The following is an 8,396-nucleotide window of genomic DNA, read 5'->3' on the forward strand; positions in this document are numbered from 1 at the left end:
GTTGAGTAATGTAGTTGTTGACAACAGTGATGCACATAGGCTGCAGTGTTAATGCTACAAAGATACAAGACAGCACATCTGTATTAGGTCTCCAACTGTTGAACAGTAACAAAATATGTGCATATAAAATATCCTAACATATGAATTGATTGAAGACTCAGTATGCTTTTTTTAATGGAGAGTCATTGACAAGGTAGTGTCTGGCATACCAGAGGCAGTCTGATAGAGCCATTGCTGTTCAGATGACACAGATGTGTACTGGGAGGTGACATCATCAGAAACTTGCTTTGAAATGCAGAGAGCCCATGATCAATACCTTATACTAAGCATGGCAGCTGTCTCTTAAACATAGAGGATCATAATGTGGCAGTTATAAAGAGACTGAGAAATGTGATACCATCTGACTACGCAATCAGCGATCAACAACTGGAATCGATAACAATCTTAAAGTATCTTGATGTATCTGTCCTGAACAATTTATGATTGCACGGCTAGAATTTTGCCATGAGGAAGTTAGATAAGACACAGTTTTTGGAAGAATACTAAGGAAGTGTAAGTCTCATACAAAAGAGGTTGCTTAAAAACTCTGTGTTCAATCAACTCTTGAGTTCAGTCAGTTACTTTGGGACCCTTGTCAAGTAGGATTAATAGAGGAGATAGAGATAATTCAAAGATGAACAACGCAATTACTTCTTCCAGCATTCATCTTGTGTAATGGCTATGGTACTGAACTTAGAGAAGCTAAGGCCTATACAGACAGATACTAAGTCTGTCTTCCCAAGCATCATCCATGAACGGAATCAGAGGGGGGAAAATGAAACTGGTACTATATGCTCCCCTTCACCATATGCCTTACAGTGCCCCCCCCCCCCCCCCCCCCCCAGGGTCAACTGCAAGGTAAAGATTTAGATTTGCAAGTTGTGTGCCTTTCAGCCCTCTCGATACTCATGCCTATTAATATGTTGAAAGAATAGTAAATGTAATACAAAATGTTGTTTTCATCTACCGTTTTGTTGTTTCTCCATATTTGATCTGGAATATTTACTAAGAAAAATATATTGTTTTATGTGCTAGGTATTGTGAACTATCTAACTTAATATGGCAGTGCTCTTTCCTCATGGTTTTCCCCCTTTTCTCCAGACTAAACTTATGGGTCTGTGAATGCCATCATAGTAGAGAGCCTTTCAGAGGTGTGAATAAAAAGTAAAAATTAAAAGAGAGGAGCAATCACTGCAGGTAATTGCTGTTAAGTTTATTACCAACTGATCATAGTGAATGCTAATTTACTCACACTGATAAATAAGGCAATTACATACAGATTATTTAATATGTTATTGTTGTATTCAGTCAGGTGTAGCACTCTGTGCTAGTCTGATGTGTGCAAGTCCCTTCACCTCTACATAACTGTTGTAATCTACATCCATTTTGACCTGCATACTGTATTCAAGCCTTGTCTCCCCTACAATTTAACCCCCACACTTCACTCCATTGCCAAATTAGCAATTCCTTGATGCCTCAACATGTGCCCTATGAACTGATCCCATTGCTGATTCAAATTGTGCCATAAATTTCTTTGGAACCTGTGGTCGGAAATGCAAATTTATTGTCTGATGGACATATGAAATGTGATCATAAAGTAACAGAATTTTTTTTCTTAAAGATCTTTATTTATTCACCATCATCAACTTTGTCCCCTTCAAGGTAATCCCCCTCAGATATAATACACTTGTGCTGGCATTTTTTCCAATCATGGAAGCACTTCTGGAACTCACTTCCGTTATTGAGCTCAGCACCAACATCAGTTCTATTTCTATCCCATCAGCGGTGGCAAAGTGACATGCTTTCATGGTTCTTTTCAGGCTTGAGAACAGAAATACATTTTTAAAAAAATCAAGACCGAGCATTGAAGTGTGAGCGGGAACATTATTGTGATGCAATTTCCATGGGTGGTTTTGCCAGAGTTCTGCTCATTTTCTTTGAATTGCTTCACACAAACAGCACTTCCGGGTAGTATTCCTTATTGACCGTATGACCACAGGGTTGCCACAGGTTTCCCCAAGTGAAATTCTCTGATATTTCCCTGATTTCCATACAGGTTTTAGCATTTTTCCCTGGCAAATTCTGACATCTCAAAGGCAACTAAAGACCTAAGTTGACAAAAAGTGTAAGGACTCCCATATTTCTCCTCCATGTGAGCAACAATCTTAGGTACTAACATGAACATCTTTTGTAATTAGCTGTTATTAGATGGAGAAAGCAAGCCAAATGGTGTACGTGTTTCATTAAGACCACTGTTGTTATTTTATTTCAATAAAATGAAACACATTTGGTGACAAAAATACGTATTTCCTTCGAGTTGCAAGACAGATTTAAAATACCTTCACTGGTATCAGAAATAACCTCAGAAAAAAGTAGGCCCTCTTGAAAGTGTATAAGGCAGGGAAGAGTTGTGTAAACCAACACTACACGTGACCACCAATAAAATGTTGGTTCCACTGTAACAACACAGTTGTTCAATGCTAGGGCTTCCCGCCAACTGGAGCTGTAGAGAAGAGGCTACAGAACAATCCAGTACCTGCCGCATACCAGTGCTGCCAACTGTTGAAGAGTTACGAAGGTGGAGGCATTACTTTTCAGTTGACCCTCGTACTATGTTCGTTATTGTCAGTTATTAGTCACTGTGTTATGTCTATTATTTTACAGATATTGTGTGATTTTCTTTTTCTTTTTTCTTTTTTTTTCTCCGAGAAACATATGAATACATAGCATACAAACTGCCAGTGACTGCCACAATTTTCTTCTTCTTATCATCCACACTTTCAAATATATAAATTATTTTTGAAGTGCCAAAATGTGCTAAGATAAGTAAAATGTCTATAAAATACCACACTGTACAATGTACTTGGGGTGAGAGAGTCGCAATTCTTGACAACCATCACTCGTGGCCTCTGGCCTGCTGAGGAGCACCGCAGTTCTGCGTCCTTGGATAAAAAATGAAAATCTGCCGCATTATGCCACACACAAACAGATCTGGCCTGCCGGCAGATCAGTGAGACTAGACCCAATGGGCAGGGCTTGCACATTAGAGGGAAACAGTGGGCTACAGATCGGCAGGCCCAATCCGTTACAGATACCTGCAGAATTGGCCTCCAGTTTCAGCCCGTCATGGAAGTCCACTTGTGTGGCCAGCTGTTCATGTGTCACAGACACCATGTTGATGAAATGAGACCGCGGTGATCAATCCATGCAACAGATAACTTGCACAAATACGCTGAGAATCAATGTTAATGAGAATATGTAGCAGTTCACTGTAAAGATGATCACCGAGCTGCTGACAGGCATGTAGAAAAGACAATCACTCTCACAACTAAATTTTCGACCGTAGCCTTTGTCAGAAAATGAGAGCACACACACAGCCACTCAGACACAACTCTTGCACAAATGATGCAGTCTCTGGCTGCTACATCAACAGTCTCTGAGAATCAAATCCAAACAAACTGCTCCTCATGCCTCCCTATCTCTCGTCGGCAGCTTCTAGGCTAGTGGCAAGAAGTGGTGGGAGCACTGACTGCAAGCTGCAATGGTAGGAAGGGGAGAGGCAGTAAGAATGAGGGAGTGGGGAAGTGGTGCACATACTCAGCTGTGCCCAGCCAGCGATGATGCCTGACATCTCATTAAACAAAGCATTTCATCTACTGAGACAAAAATGAGACTTTACCAGTGTTTTCCTTTTTTCGTCAAATTTCACAGATCTTTTCCTGGTTTTCTGACACATTTGAAATTTCTCGATTTCCAGAACTTGTGGCAACCCTGGACCATAAGGCTGGAACTTGTGATGCACTGTTTCATTGTAATCGAAGAAAACAGTGAGGAGAATCTTCACATGTGATCGAACTTGAATTTTTTTTCATTCTTGACTCTTTAGGCAGTTTCCATTGGGACAGTTGGACCTCAGTTTCGACATAGTACCTGGACACCCATGTTTCGTCGCCTGTTATAACTTTGTTTAGAAGTTCTGGATCATTTTTGACTTCATTCAGCAGGTACTGAGTGATGGCCATGCGATGCTGTTTTTGGTTGAAATGTTTCTGGAACCATTGTCTGTAGTCCTTCCACATTGTCATCAGTGAATGACGTGCTAGGCCAAGGTTGTCATCTTCATCATCTTCTTGACCTTCTTTGAAAAGTTTATACCACTTGTAAACCCTTCTCTTGCTCAAAGTAGATTTTTCAAAAGCCACAGTCAGCATTTTTAATGTGGTGGTGCATTTTATTCCATTTTTCAAGCAAAATTTAATGCATATGCTTCGATCCATTGTTTTTTAAAGTAAAAATTCGCCAAGTACTTGGAAACACACACAATCTTTTCAACTGTCTGCAATAAACTAAACATTCAAAACAGCTGAAAATGCAGCAATACATCAGAAACATGTGTACCAACAAGATTTTTTAAAAAAAATTGAAAATTGGGTGTGTGAAGCTTGTAAGATAAAAAATTTCCTGTTACCTTTTGATGAAACCATGTATGCAGGCATAACAACAATGTAGGTCATAGTAAATGTTCAAAGCAATGACTGCAAGTCTCAGTGCATGCAGTTCTGCTGCACTGGAACAGGCAGCGGATGATAAAAAGCGTATATCCCTGACCACCAAACAGGCCTGTTTGCTAAGGTCCAAGCTGCCTGTCTCCTTGTACAACAGACACAAGGGGTCTTTGAGAGAGCGCGGAAGAACTTCATGCACTGTTGCTGTGCTTGCACTGAGACTGGTGGTTGCCACTTTGAAAAATCACTGTCAGCTATATTGTTGTTATGTGGTGTACACTAGTTATGCCCACAACAAAATAAATATGTTTCCTGACTATTGGTTCCCAATCTCAATATAATCAGTTGTGAACACATTTCATCTGTTTCAGTTTGGCCCAGAAGGTTTGAGATGCCCTGTATGTAAATCCTTAGTACTCTTTTGTACCACCTCATTTCAGAACCTTCAGATCTCTTCTTGTCTGTACTGTTTATCATCCATGTTTCATTTCATAAAAGACAAATACTTTCTATTTTCCAAATGTATTCTAAAAGTTAAAATATCCCTCTTTTTGAGTAACACTTGTCTTGCTACTGCCAATATGCATTTTATATGCTCAACAGCTGATGTTGTTTGTTATTCTGCAGCTCAGATTGCAAAACTTTCCCTGAACATCCTCTGCTTTAATTTACCACATTCCATTATTCACGTTTGACTTTTGTTGATATTCATCTTATCTTCCCGAGACATTATTGATTCTGTTCGACTTTCAAGTTCTTTGTGTTTCTGATAGAACTCCAACATCACCTGCAGACCTTAAAGTTTTATTTTCTCTCCCTGAATTTTAATCCTGTTTCCAAATTTCTCCTTGAATTCCTTTACTGCTTATTCAATCACAAGACTATCACTGGGTTCCCCATATGCAATATTAGTAGTCTTTGTAAAATTCAACTTTGATAGTATTCCTGTCAAACACTCAGTTATACGGTGTGTGGTTATCTGTAATATATCCATTATTTTTGTTCCACACAAGACTTCCAGTATTGTATTAATATTCTCTCATGTATTTAATGATTTCTGCAGTATTATTGCATTCATCACATGACACTGGTGTGTTCTTGGAACTACATCAATAATAACAGCATTATCATGTCAGTTTACTCTTAAATGGGATATCGGAAGCCAAGTAGATGTGTGTACAAGGGAGGGGTTTACTAGGAATAGGTATGAAAAAGATGGGCACATTTTTGTTCTTGAACATCATAATAAACTTACAGTTGGGTCCAGATATTAACTGAGGTACAGACTTTTTTGTACGAGGGCTGTACAGAAAGTAGGGAACGTTTCCGTCTGACACTGCTAGGTGTGCGCCGATCACATATATTTTGGTACATGCGTGCTTGGCAGCTCAGTCGGCATTCATCCGTGACAGCGGGAAAGTCTCTGCGCATCTGGTTTTTTCGAATTTGAAATGTGCGCTGCAGTCGAAAATCCCGCCAGTTTTGAGGGGTACGGACTGTGATATGTTTTTTGTTGGCAAAAAACCTAAAACCTATAGAAATTTATCGTGAACTGTGCAAAATGTATGGAAACAATGTAATGAGTTAATGTTCTGTCCGGAAATGGTGCATTTGGTTTAAAAATGACGGAACCAATGTTCATGCTGAAGAAAAGAGTGGACGCCCAAGCATTGTGACTGACAATCTTCTCACTAAAGTTGATGAAACGATTCGTGAAAACTGTTGTTTGAAATTATCACCCAAAAGCTAGGCCACCACAAATTTTATGCACAATGGCTGCCCAAAATGCTTACAGAGCACTGTAAAGAACAGCGAATGGCGGCAATGTTCACATTTCTGGAGGCCTACCACAAACATGGTGATTCATTACTGGATAGAATCATAACTGGTGATGAGAATTGAGTGAAACATGTCAATTGTGAGACAAAATTACAGTCCATGGAGTGGGGCCACACAAGGTCCCCTCAAAAACCTAGAAAATGTTTGCGAACATTGTCAGCAAGGAAGTTGATGGCGACACTGTTTTGGGATAGGCAAGGTTTGCTTCTTATTGATTTTCTCGAACGTGGAGCAACTATGAATTCTGCCCGGTACTGTCAAACTTTTCACAGCCTTAGAAGAGTAGTTCAAAACAAATGCCGAAGAAAACTGACAGCAAAAATTTTGTTTTTGCACGACAATGCCTGACCTCACATGGCAAACCACTCTAAAGAACTCCTTAATTCATTCAAATGGGAAATTTTCCCTCATCCGCCCTACAGCCCTGATCTTGCACCAAGTGACTTCCACTTGTTAGCCAAAATGAAGAACTGGCTTGCAACGCAGTGCTTTGATGACGATGCAGAACTCCAGGCGGCTCACTGTCTGAAGTCTCAGGTGGTAGAATTTTGTGACGAAGGTCTTTCAAAGCTTGTCCACCACCACGATAAGTGCCTCAATGTGTTTGGTGACTATGTGGAAAAGTATTATGTCAGTCGCTCTTTCAGATGTATATAATAAAATGTATTTCTTGTCCTTAGTTTTTTTTAATGCCAAAATGTTCCCTACTTTCTGAATAGCCCTCGTAGTTAGGACAACCACAGCTTATATTATTCATTGTTACTGTAAAAAAAAGTCCAAAAATTCTCCAAAATAATCTTAAAAAACCCTTAATATTTTATTTGAAAATGAATTAAATTTCTTCAAGGCCACCTTATCAGTATACAGGTTCCTTTATTAGGCAACTCAACCCTTTTTGCACCATTATAGGTGCATCTTCAGGTAATAATCTGTACTGAATACAAACACTGTTTGTATCAAACGCTTTCAACAAACAGTTTACAACAGTGAGAAAAAGGAACAGGCTTTTACTGACAATTTCTCACTTCATAAGGCTAGAGAGAATATATGACGTCCCAACATTCAAGTTGTAACCAATTAATTGCCTAACCTCAAAGTTAGATCATCGAATGGCTAAACTTGGAATTTATACACTGTAAGGTGAAAGACATAAGTGTTAAAACTCATATGTCAATAAAATACCCAGGTAATGAGAGCAAATCACTGCAAATTGGAACATACAGGGCAGAAACAATGGTAATGGAGACTTGTGCTCCAATAAAATACCTATGGAATAAGAATACTTTACTGCAAATTAAAATAAACAGGATTGAAACAGCATTAATGCATGCTGTATAGTGAAAGATATTACTTACCAAAGCTGTATTATAATTGAATCAGGTCTAATAGATTACTCCAATAAAGCAGGCCATGTAGATCACCTACAGACAGACAGGAATTAAAAAAATTTGTAACCAACTTTAGTCAAGCATGAATAGGGAAAAAATGGGACAGCAAGCAAACACTTATTCACTGAGAAGAATTTATAAGAAAAAAACTTTTTGGAAAACTTACCAATAAAGCTGTTCTAAGACAGTGGTGAAGCAACTATGAAAGTTTATAATGCCGATCTGGTGATAGGTTCTTACACCAGGCTATTGAGAGTCCCTTTTGTATGGAGTCCATAACACTTGGCTGTTGTGACAGTCTCGCAGTTGAAGAGGCCACTGAGAGGTACTGACAGGAACTGAACACAGGCCAAGCAGGCATGGTGTGAAAGAAAAAAGAGGCATGCGCATGATGTGATGGAGCACGGAGAACAGAATGACATTTACTCGGTAAACAATTGAAAAATTTGCGTTATAGGATTTAACCTTAAATATAAATCATATTGTAATATTTTTAACCTTCACGGTGCTTTTGATTCGCCACTTTTTATTACAACTTGATTTGTATTTCTTGTTAAATCCTGTAATATGATTTCCAATTTTCAGTTGTTCACTGAATAAATGACATATTATTCTCCATTGTGTC

This window comes from Schistocerca serialis, chromosome 6 (assembly GCF_023864345.2).
Source record: "Schistocerca serialis cubense isolate TAMUIC-IGC-003099 chromosome 6, iqSchSeri2.2, whole genome shotgun sequence".
Taxonomy (NCBI): Eukaryota; Metazoa; Arthropoda; class Insecta; order Orthoptera; family Acrididae; genus Schistocerca; species Schistocerca serialis.